Raw genomic sequence first — 14,939 nt, 5'->3', positions numbered from 1 at the left:
AGGAAAATTAATTTTGGAGTTTGTCACCATCAGGACGTGTAAAACTTAAAAGTACATGTCAACTGTTTAAATCATGCACCCTGCCCTCTCGGTTGACCTGGGCCAACCCTGGAAGTGACGTAAATATATATGAAAAAGGAAGGGTTGGGCCTGGCAAGAGACTTATCTTGCCAGGTCGACCTGGCAGTTTAAAACTGCGCACAAAGGATCTGCAATGGCTGGCCTAAGACATGTTTAAAGGGCTATTTAAATGTGTGGCACAATCGGTGCTGCAGGTGTTTAATTTACATGCCCTGGGCACAGGTAGCGCACATTAATAAGGACTTATAAATAAAATAAATATGCTGATTGTGAATAAACCAATGTTACCACGATTTACGGAAAGACCACAATCAATTTAGAAGTTTTCACGAATCCAGCAAATAGTGGAGGGAAAATGCAAACAGTTCGGGGGGTGGCCCTGGAGAAAGGGACAATTCCAACACCTATTAAAGGATTTATTTCTTCTAGAACTTAAATTAATACCAGCATATTTTTTGCAGAAAGTTACAATTTTGAAATCAATACAAGGAGACATAGCATTGTTCGTGATTTTAAACTAGATAAAAATGACCGCTTTTAAATTAAATAGAGAATGAACCACTAGGAAAAATTACATGGGAAAAATATATGAAGAGAAATGGGATTTTGTTTAAATAAATGGTAATTAAATTGCAGAGAAGATATTAAATATTGCTTGGCCTATGTAATTTTGTTGCAAAGATATTTCACAAGTTAAAATAAATAGCAGTTGCGGTTGACTGTATAATTATTCCTTGTAATTCAGTTGCGTTTCTGATTTGATGCTAAATCTTCTACTTTTCTCTTACAAATTCAGAATGCCCTGGAGGCTCGGTGCATTGCTGAAGTCACTCCTCAAACTTGTATATGATGTGGCCACTGACTGCAGTCTCACCCCAGGAGAGGTGAAATTGATTCTACTTGAAGAGGCTACAGACTGTCTTATCCTCCTCGACCGATGCTCACAGCGACAAGTAAAGGTGAGTGGAGAGAAGTGAAAAAGAATGAATGTTCATAAACCCAAAGAGGCCACTTTTACCATTGAACAAGCAGGCAGGGGTTGTAATTTTGGGCCTATATGTAGAAAATGTGGGCATTGCGAGTTCCTAATTGCAATTCTTGCCGAATCGCAATTCGGAAATCATAATTCCTGATGTATGACAAAGTGCAAGGCTTAAATAGTGATTCCCAGTGGGTCACAAATTGACCTACCTTATGAATATAAATGAGGTAGGTCACAGTTTGTGACCCATTATGAATCGCAACCATGACAGGGATGGGGGCCTGCTGGAATCGGCAGACGACCAGGTCTATGATTTCTTTTAAATAAAACAATATCCCTTTTTTTTTTTTGTTCTTTGAAAATGCAGCCAGTTTTCCTTAAATTAAACCAGGATGTGTTTAAAAAAAAGAAAATTTAAGTTTTCAGTTTTTTAGGTGAAAAATGAATGTTTCCGTAATTTGGTCGCAAAACATTCAGACATACCACTGCAATTCGATATTTGGAAGGGAAGCTCTAAACATGTCTCTTTCAAATACTGAATCACTAAACGAAATTGTGATTTGTTAACAATATACCGACTCACACTTTGGTATATGTACATTAGAAAAAAAAGTTTTCGGTCGCTAATAGGTTGATTTCAACTGCAAAAACGTTTTGTACATATGTTCCTTGCTTTCTTAATAGTTGAAAATGTTTAACCTCTTCGGAATCTTTTATCTTCTTGTGCCTTAAATGCATTAGCAGGCTGACTCAAGTATTAAGTGATATATATATATATATATATATACGAAGTGGTGGGAACAAAAATCTTTGTCTAAATATGTGGAGGCAGGAAGAGTCCCAAGAGGTCTAAGGATTTTATTGGCACCAAGCTACGAAAGCCCTAACCCAAACATGCTAAGGGAGTGGGGCAAGAGCAATTTACAGGCATCAACAAATTTGGTGAAAATATTGGTGAAGTACGCAGACATTGACAGAGAAGCTCTTATGCGAGAAATTGAACAAATTAATGAGAGCTTAAACAAAATAGAACCTAACGAGTTTATTTCCAAAACATGGGCAGAAATAAAGGAGCGGCTACAAAAGCAGGAAGATAAGATTTAGGCTCGCAAAGCTTTCAAGTTCGCCAGGGATAAAACGGATTATGAACAAGGCAGCATTTATACTTTTGCTCGAAAATACGAAACAGCTATGCAAAATAAGATCAGCAATAAAGGAAATAAACCACAAGAACAAGGCTCCAGCACTAATTCCAATTTTGAAATAAATGAACCAACAGTCATATCAGATATAGATTCACTAACAAGTGAGGAATCATCTGATAGAGGAAGCAGTGGGGAAGATCAAGCACACAATAGGGTGCTAGATCTGGGAGAGGAGGTGGATTTTTTAGCATTGGATCGGTGCCAGATGTTACGACCGAGGCAACCAACGAGGAGAGAAGAAGAAAAAGAAAAAACATACGAAGGAGGGAAAGGCGGAAAAATTACAAATAACACAAAAACGCAGAAAATAAATATGAATGACAACACCATCATTAATCTGTCTACCATAACTCTCACGGAAGCTGAAAACCAATTACTAGCGTTAGGACTCTCATTCTGTCCTGCCAGTGACTTCAACTACACTCGCACTAGAGTCAACATATTTAGCTTTATCCGTAAGCTTAAACTTAAAAAGTTCTATGCTATAAAGGAAGGTTTGAAGAATACACAAACAGACGAAAATACCAACAAGGCCGAAACGGAGCTACAAGCCAAGGATGTTCCAACTCTTTTAACCTTGCATCATCTGTTTGAGGACAGGCCCAATGTAGTACAGGAGGACATTGAAACTTCTACTACACAGGAAAGTTTGACTGCATTTGAGATCAAACAAATCGGAGCAGGCATTAGTCCTTTCAAACCCAAATCACGGTTTATTCCCATGATGCCCAAAGATGCCATTGACATTTTCCATGAGGTCATAATAGAGGATATCAAAAAATTGCATCATCAAACTAAACACAAAAAACGCCATAGGAGCAATCATGAATTGCAGTACTCCCAACTTATGAAGAAACTTGGGACGAATCATGAAATCATTGTTAGACCTGGCTCCTTGGCGCGAGTTTCCTTTCCACTTTTTGCTGATGTGCCTCATGTGTTTTGTTGGTGTTAGCTGCTCAGGTCACTGTGCCACTGCCAACCAGTGCCACAGTGCAAGTGCTCCCTATGAAAAGTGTATACATTGATTGGTGTCCATGTTTGGCTTATTTGGTTTACTATCAGCCCCTAGTAAAGTGCACCAGGAGTGCCAGGGCTTGTAAATACAAATGCTGCTGGTGGGCTTGCAGCACGGTTTGTGCCACCCACAGAAGCGGCCTAGTAAAATGTGTCTAAGGTCTGCCATTGCAGAACCTGCGTGCAGTCTGGTACTGTCATGCTGACTGCGCAAGTGCACCTACTAGCCAGTCCCTAAACCTTCCCTTAACTACATATTAGTCACCCCTATGGTAGGCCCAAGGGCAGGGTGCATTGTAGGCATAAGGTAGGACATGCCCTGATGTGTGTGGCATGTCCTAATAGTGAATTACAGCCATTTTCGTTTTTCACTATTGAAGGCTACCTGCTCTCCATAGGCCAGAATGGGCTGCTGGAATTATTACACTCTATAATCCCAACGGACTCAGAGAGCATGGTAGAAAGTCAAGTTTAGTATGCCTGAACTCAGAATAATAAAATACTTCTTTTAGTAAAGTTTATTTTAATATCCTGTGTTTGTAAATACTACTTTTAGAAAGTTAGTATTTACTTGCTTAGCCATTTCAGTCCGCCTCTGCTGTGTATGTGTGTGTGTGCGCTGCCTAGTTTCAGTGAGGGGAAGGGCTGGGGAATTCCAGGAGACAGGCTGGCTGCCAGGTGGTGGGTAGAGAGATTACACCAGGATGGGTGGGAGGAGTACAACTTGACTCTGAACAGACCTGTGCTCTGCCACCACAATGCTGGCTCCGCCCCCTGTGGAGCGGCTGATGTCTCTGCCCTGTGCACTGAAAGGAAAGAGCAGAGTCACCACAACAAAGTGCTCCAAAACCGGACTGAGACAGGCACAGGCCCCCTGGCGACAAAGAACAAAAAAAACTGTGTATAAAAGAAGGAGCCCTGCTCCTAAGAAATCAGATCCTGTTTACACCAAGAAGAAACTCTGCCTGAAGAGGAGGACCTGGGAAAGCTGCATGGAGGAGTACTGTCTCTAAGCCTGAGAGACTGGCCTGTGGTGGGTGCCTTGCTGCAAGAAGGAGAGGAAAAGACTGAGAGAGACTTTTGAATCAACTTGTGCTGTGTGAACAATCTCCAAGGGCTTGCTGGTGAACTTGCCCCCTGAACTGCGCCCCAGGAACAGTGGGCGCTACCCCTCCCTGGAAGAAAGGAAGCTGCTGCTGGTGATTTGCGAACGCTGACCCCAGAGAACTTGTGGGCCCCCACCTCGCCGAGCAACGTGACCTCTGCCCGACTGTGCTGCTGTGAGCACCGTGACGGCCTGCCCCGACTGGCCTGATCAAAGTGAACTGCTGCCCCCTCGAGCCGGAGCTCGCACCGTAAGGAAAGACTGTTTGACTCCAAGCCCCGAGCCTCTGTGGCCCCGAGCCGTAGAGACCACTGCGAGGATCGACGACCCTCAAGTTCACCATTTCTGGAGGATGCCGACAGCGCTGCGCCGCTGAAATCACCCCCGAGCCGCCCCTCGCTGTGGAAGTCCCGAGGTGCCCCCCCCAAGCACCGTGGTCCTCTGCAAGCAAAAACTGTGACGTGGGACGCCCCTCCTCTGACTGCCAAGGCCAACACAAACTCTCCCTAAACAAATCAGGTACTGTGCACTCCGAACGATCCTGTGCGAAGCGTACCCTCCGCTGTACGGTCCCTACTGCGCTGTACGCCACCCTCCCCGTACGCTGCTCACACGGGAAGCGTGAAGCTTAGAAGGACTCGTACCCAGCCCGTACGGAGCGTACTTGCGACTGTACGGTCCGTACGGTTTAAATTTCTGTACGCTTGCTCACGCGGGAAGCGTGAGGTAACGAGGGAATCGTATGTGTGGTGTACGAAGCGTACCGAAGCCGGTACGACGCGTACCAACGCCGATACAAAGCGTACAAGCAGCACTACGGTGCGCACGAACCCCAAAGAAGCAGAAATTGCACCAAACTTTGCTATTTTTAAGAACTGTGGCCTCCTGAAAAGCAATTACAAGTAACTGGAACCTCATTGCAAAGTGAAAGACTGTATTTAAAGCCTGCCTAAGAGTTTTTATATAAAGAACCTTATTTGTATAAATACAGTCTTGTGTCTCTGTGTGGTGGGTTAGTGGTTGTTGTGTGGGACATCTTAAATGCTTAACCTTATGCCCTCTGGGATTTAACCTGACTGCTCGCGCCACGTTACCTAGAGGGAGAGCAGGGGTTATTTTTCAAGAGGTAATCCTTTGCCCTGACTTAGAGGACAGGGTCCCTGCTTGTCGCAAGTGCATTCCTGCGCCAACCAGAGACCCCGGATTCTAACAATCATCATTACCAAATCGGACAAAGGGGGCAATATTGTCATCTGGCCTCAAAAAGACTACAAAGTTGAAGCTCGCAGACACCTTGATGACCAGTCATGGTATGAAAAAGTAGATTTAAAAAAATACAATATAGCCAAGAACAATCTAAAAACTAAGCTGCTACAATGGAAAAGAGATGGGTGTATATCATCTGAGGAATATACATTTTTACATGTTGAGCATCCAATATTACCAAGGCTATATTTGATTCCAAAAGTTCACAAATTAACTACCCCGGTGCCAGGAAAACCAATCATAGCAGCTATTGGCAGCATGGGAGAACATATCACACAGTATGTGGACTTTTTTCTACAGGGCCTAGTCAAAGAACTTCCTACCTTTATAAAAGACACCGGAGATCTATTGAACTAACTGACATACAATGGGCAGATTATTTGTTGCTCATAACGTTAGATATAGAATCTCTATATACTAGCATCGAACATGAAACGGGTCTAAATGCCCTAGCACATTTTTTAGGAAATGTATACTCATAATAACATGCTATTAGATCTAGTAACCTGGTGACTTTTTAACAATTTTTTCATGTTTGGTAATGAAGTCTTTTTGCAAAAGAGAGGTGTGGCGATGGGGGCCTGCTTTTCCCCCAGCTATGCATGTTTACATGTTGGCTGGTGGGAGGAGCAGGTCCTCAAACACACCTTTCAGGATGAGTACCACAACCACGTAGTTCAATAGTGGCGGTATATTGATGATGTTCTTATTGTCTGGAGGGGGGATGAGAAAAGTGCCAATGATTTCATTGACAAAATTAACATCAACTCTATCAATCTTAAGTTCACCTCACAAATAAGTAAACATCAAGTGGATTTCTTAGATGTTAAAATCTTCGTTAAGAACGGTCATATAGCTACCTCTCTCCATAGAAAGTTTACAGCGGGAAATACCAGCTTACATGCCAGCAGTGCGCATCCTCACCACACTATCAAGAGTATACCTCTTGGAGAACTAACTCGCCTCAAACGCATTTGCAGTACAGAAGAGGACTTTGAAGTCTGCAAACAAGAGGCTCTAGAAAGATTTAAGAACAGGGGTTATAATAAATCAACACTGACTGAGGCTGTATTAAAAGTAGATACTAAATCGAGGGAAACACTCCTTTCTACTAATGACCATTTGGAACAAAATAACACCATTAACAATACACCTAGACTCATCACTGCCTACAATAAACAGGAAAGGAAAATTAGATCGATCATCAAACGTAATTGGTCCATCATTATGACGGATGGAGTTCTGGCTCCTATCCTACCGTCTCAACCCACGATTACACATAGGAAGGGACCTTCCATGACTACACAGATTATTAATACTTTCCCCGAACTTGCTACAACAAGACAATGGTTACAACCTAAGCAGGGGTTCAGTAAATGTTCCTCCTGTAGAGCTTGCAGGTTCGGAGTCAACACTGCCTCATATTCTACTCCTTTTAGTCCTGATTTGGTTAAAATTCGAGGCAGTTTTAATTGCAAAACTGAATTTGCTGTGTATGTTCTGACGTGCACCTGTGGCCTAAGGTATGTGGGTAGTACCAAGCTGCAGGTGCACGTCAGAATACTACAGCATTTGCGAGCCATTGTGAATAACGACTCCACGTATCCTGTGGCTAGACATTTTAAAGCTATTCACAATAATGATCTGAGTTGTTTAAAATATTTTGTCGTGGCAGCCGTTCCCAAACCCCACCGAGGAGGGAACAGAGAAAAGAATTTGAGACAACTGGAATCCAAAATGATTTTAGAGCTGGACAGTAAAACACCGAATGGCCTCAATAATACAGATGAGATGTATCATTTTCTATAAAATATGTTTCAGGACAGAGTTTTCCCATTACATGTAAGGCTCGTTGAAGGTACCAGAGTGACTACTGTTCTAGAAACGTGGTTTTAGCCCTGTTTTTAACTTTGTTGAATAGGGATTTAAACTTTTTTTTACTCGGGTGTTTTTAGCCGTAACACATTTTATTATATAGCTTGTAGCACCAGCACTTTATTGGGATCCATTAAGGATCGTAGGATTTGCACTTAAAAATACTCAGGTATGATACGTTGCGAGCTTTGCACATTGTAGTCATGGAATTATTTCCATTTATTTACAGCATTCAAGCTGAAATTAGAAGACAACTTAGGTTCTTATAGGACTACCTTGAAAGAACAGTTACTCTTATGCATTCATATTATTTGCAGTATTTGCACATGTTTTCATTTTATAAGCCTATGCAGGAACATCATGTTGCCATCCAAGTTAAATATGTAGCACATGATGAATATTTGCACAATGGTAAAATTTTCTATAATGACATTGCAAGCATCAAATGTGATTTATGCATAAGGGATTTGCACACATCTTATTCTATTTATATGAATATTTATATGCTTTTAGAACAAATTCAATATTTATGTATTTATTTATTTGTTGATTAGTTCTAAATAGATACTGCAATAAGAGAATATCGCATTAGTTGCATTTAAGCAACAGTGATTTTGATTTGTGACTAACTGGCAATGATCTATAAAGCTATGTTGTTTTCACGGTTTGGAAAACAGACTCATGACAGCCTGAGCAACAGCTAATAGAAGTATTTTTTCTATATTGTTATATCACATGGTGTTGGCACTTGAATACTGATTTGCATTTAAAAACGATGACTTACATGTTTCAAAATGACTTGTGAGCAAGGGCACTTGTTGCCCGCAACGCGTCAGGTTCGAGGTTCTGAAATAAATATCTTTTGGCCTCACATCGCTGGGTTCGCGTCTCTGTTCGCCAGTGCTCGGCGGTGCAGAGAATCAGGATTTATATATATATATATATATATATCTGTTTTTAAAGTCTAAAAACTATAAAGAGCCACCCACTTTACACCATTACTTTTCATAGCCTGTGTATTATACATCAATGAAGACCTTTCTGAGGAACCAGGCATGCTACAGATTTTTTTTAATTGCAAATTCTCAGGGACACCAACAGACTTTTATTATCTGTTGTACTTTCTAATGATTGAAGTTAGAATAAGATCGTAAGTAGTTTGATCGGGAATAAAACTAAATATTCACACACAAATGAGACCAGAGGCTCGTTACCATATCAAACCACCAGGGAACAATACAACTCAAACTTTCATCCAAGAAGATCTCTACCTAGAAATAGTCCGTAAAAAAGGGAGGAATAACTTGCCTTCCTGGGCTTTTCTCTTGCGATGTTTCTATATTTTGTCATGCTGTTGTTTATACTAATTTAGCAGTGTAAAGCAGTGACAAATCGCACTTGCGTGTCATCCGAGTATTGTTGTGAAAGTTTACATAATGATATTCTTGTGTTTTTTCGTTCTTCAAGTTCTGCTGGAAGGAGTTTCCAACACCTGTACAGACCAACAAGTATTAAAATGTTTGGCAAAAGTTCAACAAGATGTATGATTTGGAGTATCGCCAGGAAATCTAATTTGATCCACACTAGTAAATTTTATTTTTGTACCAAAATCGAAGTTGTCCTGGAGATTTTGTGCAAGTGAAATAACTGAATGAAGAGTAACACATTTATGTAAATTTAAGGAGGACATTACCGCATTGAAAGATTTTCCTCCTGCTCTACGTCCGCAAAGCTCCCTTGCCCCTGTCCATCATCTTCATACGTGCACTGGAGAGATTTGGTTTTCATATTTTCCTGGTAATGGTAAGATTATATATTCCCCAAGGGAAGTACCATTGCCACAAATGACCTGATAGAATGTTTTCACATATTGTTTGTACTTCCCCACTATTATGAGTGAGACTAGCGTAACTTTATTATTCTTTTTTTAAATAAAACCATGTTAAAAAGAAGATACCAAATTTGCAGTGAAATCTGAAGTGTGCCATTTATGGATACTTGCTAACCTTGCCAGAAGAATGAGCAGGTATCAAAGGAAGCAATAAGCCAGCTGCATACAATTCAATCTTGAAGAAATGCAAACTCTTTATCCGTCTGCGGGAAGGGACTTCATTGGAATATGCTGGATAGAGGCACTTGACCCAAGAGTGATTTCCCATATGGACTCATGCTTAACCTCTTGTGGCAGGAGTCCCAGGTCAGACCAACATAACCCCAAACCCTTCTTCAAACCTTACTGTAAATATGGAGCTTTCTCAGATGCCTGAATGCCATCAATCAGTGTTACTTTGAGTTGACCTGTGCGTTCCAGACAAAACACAGACCCACTTTAAGTACAAAAATGCTGAAACTGGAGCATTTCATTGTGTAAATATAGTAGATGGCAGACCAGGTACATTAAAATAGAAAAAGCGAGGCTTGGTTAAGGAAAGACGGGTTTGAAAATTTGACAATGTTGCAAGAAGGCAGTCTGTGTATGAAGATCACAGTGCATTGTGTATTTGCCCTACTGATCCTCCTTGTGTTGGAGTGATCTTGCTGGAAGAGACTTTTCAATATATATTTCTATTTGTCCATACATATACCTTCACTGTTTTCTCACTGCTCATTGAGATCATCAAGATCTAGGGACACACCTTCAGTGGATTGGGGTCCAGCTGGTTCCATAACTCTTCCCTTCGACCTATTTATAAGAGGCATTTATACCTGGTTTATCTAGGAAAGATACTGTACACTCTAGGTGGGTGAGGCCACTCCAGTGGGGTTTTCTTCAGTGTAGACCAATATGGCCTCCACCTCATTAACCCCTGCAGAGAAAGTTTACTACTGGGTACTGTGGTAAACTGTTATTGGAATAGTGCATCTTCAAAGTACTATGGGGCATATGCATCAACCAAAGGAATACCGATTCCTTAATAGCGAAAAATAAGGAATCGCCATTAAGGAATCGGTATATGGCATGCATCAACAGAATCGGTAAAATTTAGCGATTCCTTAAAAATCGCTAAATTTACCGATTTCTCAATAGCGGGGCATGCAAACTCCCATTAGCAAATTGCGAGTTCGGTAATACCGAATTAGCTAATAGCGAGTTCGGTAATACCGAGTTAGCTATTACCGAATCGGTAATAGCGAAATCGCAATTTGCCGCGTCGCTCTGGGAACGTGCAGATGACATCACCAACCAGGAAATACTGCAGCCCCACCCACATAGCCTCGACAGAGGAGCAGACAGGAGCTGGGAAGGAGGACTGCCTGTGCAGAGTGAGGCCACACCGACTCAGCAAATCCAAGGAAACACACATCATGGCGCAGGAAGTGCCATCCAGCGCTGAGTCAGCACGCAAGCGAAAGCGAAAGCGAAAGTTTTCGGACAGGGAGCTCGAGTACCTAATCGAGGGAGTCACCAGCAAACACGATCGCCTCTTTGGCAAGCTGTCCCTCAAGGTGCCTGAGCAGGAGAAGCGGCGCATATGGCTGCGCATCCGTGAGAGGGTGAATGCAGTTGGCGTCACCACCCGCAGCATCGACGACCTCAAAAAAAGGTGGTACGACCTGCGGAAGCGTGCCAAAGAGAGGATTGCGGAGAGGCTCCGGGAGTCGAGCAGGACTGGAGGCGGACCATCTACAGCACCATCCAACACAGCCCTGGAGGACCTTGTGGAAGGGACGATAGAGCGGGAAGCCGTCGTGGGGGTGACCCAGATGGACACGTCCGGCGCAGCCACAAGTGCCCAAGGTAAGATGCATGCCTGTGCCCACACCCAGCGTAGCGTAAATCCATTTCCACGCCCCCAGCCCGATCTCAGTGTGTCTGCAGCGCTGGCACAGACAGCTTTACACATGACACTAGTGCATCCTGGGAGTTGTAGTCTAGTCAGCCCAGTGTGCATGTACAGGCGTAAATCCAATGACCATACACCACAGCAGTTGAACATGGATGGAGACTGTTCATTTAGTGGACCACAGAGGGACATTAATGTGTACAACACTATGTAGTTATAATTATCCCACTAACCATGCACTGTTTCACACACAGATGCATCACCTGGGGATTCGGACGACAGCGGCCAGCTGATCATCTCGGAAACACCCGTAGAGTCAGACCAGAAGACAGCTCAGGACGCGCATGCATCGCCAACACCTGCCACACCAACAGTACCAGCTCCACCAGCACCACCAGCAACGCCACCAGCATCAGCGCCACAAGCAACGGCACCAGCACCAGCGCCACAAGCAACGGCACCAGCCAAACAGGCTGCAGCTACTACAGCCACAATAGCGCAGAGGCGCAGGTCCCAAGTTGTGCCCTTGCAGGAGATGGAAACACCCTCCTCGCAATTGGCACCCAGGCAGCGCACATACACACCACCTGATGCACCACCTGGAGGCGCAAGACACACACGGCGGCACAGGGCTCGTCGCAGTTCCGTCTCCTCAGCCGAACAGGATGTCCCAACAACCTCTGCAATTGAGGAGAGGATGCTGCGTACACAGCGCCTGCAGGGACGACATGTGGCTAGCATTAGCTGCAATATCGTGCGCCTTGCCAGGGAGATGCGCGCCATGACTGCAGCAGTCACGGACATGAGCACGGCGGTCAGGGACATGACCACTGCGGTTGCAGAGGGCAATGCGCAGCTCAGGGAGGAGGTACATGATCTCACCCGTGCCATGAGGGAGGGCCATGAGTGCCATAAGAAGAGGCACCGGCAGCAACTGTTGCGTTCCGCCGCCGCAACCGAGGCCATAACACGGCACAGCAACAGCACCGCAGTGTTGGCACGCCGCTCAGTCTCCCTGCAGGTGGACCTTGGGCACTTCTGCGGGGATGTCGCTAAGTCACTAGGACACATCACCACTGCAATGGAACACCTACAGAGCAGCACATGCAGTGCTGCTGCATTGGGAGGGGATGACACAAGTGAGGCTGCCTCCAGTGTCAGCAGCGTGTCACTGGCACAGGCCAGCACCAGGCGCCGCAGTTCGCGTGCCTCCACGGGGACAGGCCGTGGTGAGGCATTGGATACACCTGAGCGGAGGCTTGGTGTACGTGGGAAGCGCCACTAGACAGTTGGACATGCATGCAGGACCATGGTGGGGCAACCATGGCCATCTAAATACTGTGTATGCACATGCGTGACTTTAAGGCACCTTTCATTTACATTAATGCAAATGGAGCATGATTTACAATGCTAGTTTTGTTGCACAATCCTCTGTGCTACTGTGCATTAAACAGTTGCACCCCAAACTAACTTGTAATGTCTCATTTTCCAATGTTTCAAAAATGATTTAGCATTATGTATGTCCGCCTCCTATGGCCCTCTGCTGTGTTTGGGATGTGTGCCTGTCGTTGTTGGGCGGGTGGTTGGTCATCCCGGTGCTCCGCATCCCTGTCCACCTCCATGGGTATACCCCTTCTGGTGGCAATGTTGTGCAGCATTGCACATACAGCAATTATCCGGCAGCATGTTTCAGGTTGGTATAGCATGGTGCCGCCAGTCTTGTGGAGGATTCTGAAGCGGCTCTTGAGAATCCCAAATGTCCTCTCTATCACATTCCTAGTGCTGATGTGTGCAGCGTTGTAGCGATGTTCCTGCGGGGTTGCTGGATTTAAGTATGGGGTGAGTATGTATTCACGCAGGGCGTAAGCACTGTCACCTAGAAGATAGAAGCATAGACTTAGCATTGGTGATGTACATACATGTGTGGTGTTGGTGTGGGGAAGCGTATTTCTACGTACCTAGCAGGAGTCCCTCTCCAAATTCTCCGTTGATTAGTCGCCTGTGCATTCCACTGTGGCGGAAGATGTAGGAGTCGTGTGTGCTCCCTGGGAATTGTGCCACTAGGTCCGTTATGATGTTATTGGCATCGCACACAACCTGCACGTTGATCGAGTGGTATGACTTGCGGTTCCGGAAAATGTACTCATTTGCTGCGGGAGGACATATGGGGATGTGCGTGCAGTCGATGCATCCAATCACATGTGGGAATTGTGCCACCTGGTAGAAAGCCTGTTTGGTGCGGTCCAACTGCTGTGGGGTTGTGGGGAAGCTGATGTGTGTGTGGAGCATTGTCAGCATGGCATCGAGGAATTTCTTGAAGAAGCGTGACAGTGCGCTTTGAGAAACACCTCCGGCCACCGCAATTACCCCCTGGAAACTCCCTGAGGCCAGTAGGTGCAGGCTGCATAGGACCTGAATGTGCGCAGGGATTGCATTTGTCCGGTGTGTCTGGTGCTGCAGTAATGGTTCCAGGTCTGCAATCAGGCGCATGATCATGGCACGATTGAGGCGATACTTCTGGTACACCTCGTCCTCATTCTGCTCGAGCAAGGTTATGCGCAGTCTGAAAACCCGCTCCTGGACCCTTCTCCTGCGCTGTCCTGCTGCATTGATCCGCATCCTCCTTGCAAGCACGTAGAGGGCAGCCATTTTGTGGGAGCCAACAGGGTCTCCTGGGCCACATTTAAGGGTTTAGTGATTGCCTCAATCATTTGCACATGTAGAAATTTTTTTTGCATTAACTTTTTTTTTTTTTTAACTTTACCTCCAGGTTTTGATTCCCCTTATTTAGCTCTTGCAAAATAGCGATTTTTGGGATTTTCGTTATTAGCGAGTTTTGTTGCATTGGGGTGAGATTCGTGTTTTGCTATTGGCACTTTCCGGGAGCTGTTAGTGTTTCGGTAACTGCAAAATCGGTATATAGCGATTCGGTAATTTAGCATTTTGAGTATTAGCGATTCGGTATGTTAGCGGATATTTATTTTGCGATTCGTTATTTGCTCACGTTTTGGGTTGATGCATTGGGATTGGGTATTTGGGACTCGCTACCGGGAGCTAATAACGAATCGGTATTTTACCGACTGGATTTTGGCTTGATGCATGAGGCTGCAAATGTTTTGCTAGCATACTACAATAACTAAGTACTCCCAAATAACACCGAAAGGCCACATTATTTTCTTTGTTATCGTAGTGAACCTATTCTACATCTTTAACAATATTGGCAGCAATCCTTTCTCTTCTTGATGGCATCCTCACCTTGCAGGAGATTCTAGCACATGAAGCTATGAAATGGAACACTCCTTTTAAGTAAACTCAATTCTGATCCTTAATCTACAAGAAGCTGCATAAGAGCCTCATCACCACCTTGGATGTCACTTGTTAATTGGTTCCCTGAGCCGAAAATGGCCTTCTTTCTGTCATCGCTGTTAAAAGCTAAGTTGCTTAAGATGTTAGGCTGCCAGAGCATAATTAAGCCTTTCTCTGAGCAGACCAACCTCCTGATTATATAGTAGTATGAGTGGTAAGGAAGCACTTTTTATCCGCCACACCAACTGTGCCGATTGACGAGGAGTGCAGCTCGTCTAAGGCCTTAGGATAGAGCCCTTTGGAAGATGATATGAAGA

The sequence above is a fragment of the Triturus cristatus genome, chromosome 7 (assembly GCF_964204655.1).
Source record: "Triturus cristatus chromosome 7, aTriCri1.1, whole genome shotgun sequence".
Classification (NCBI taxonomy): Eukaryota; Metazoa; Chordata; class Amphibia; order Caudata; family Salamandridae; genus Triturus; species Triturus cristatus.
The sequence above is the reverse complement of the archived record's forward strand: the minus strand, read 5'-3'. Positions refer to the sequence as shown.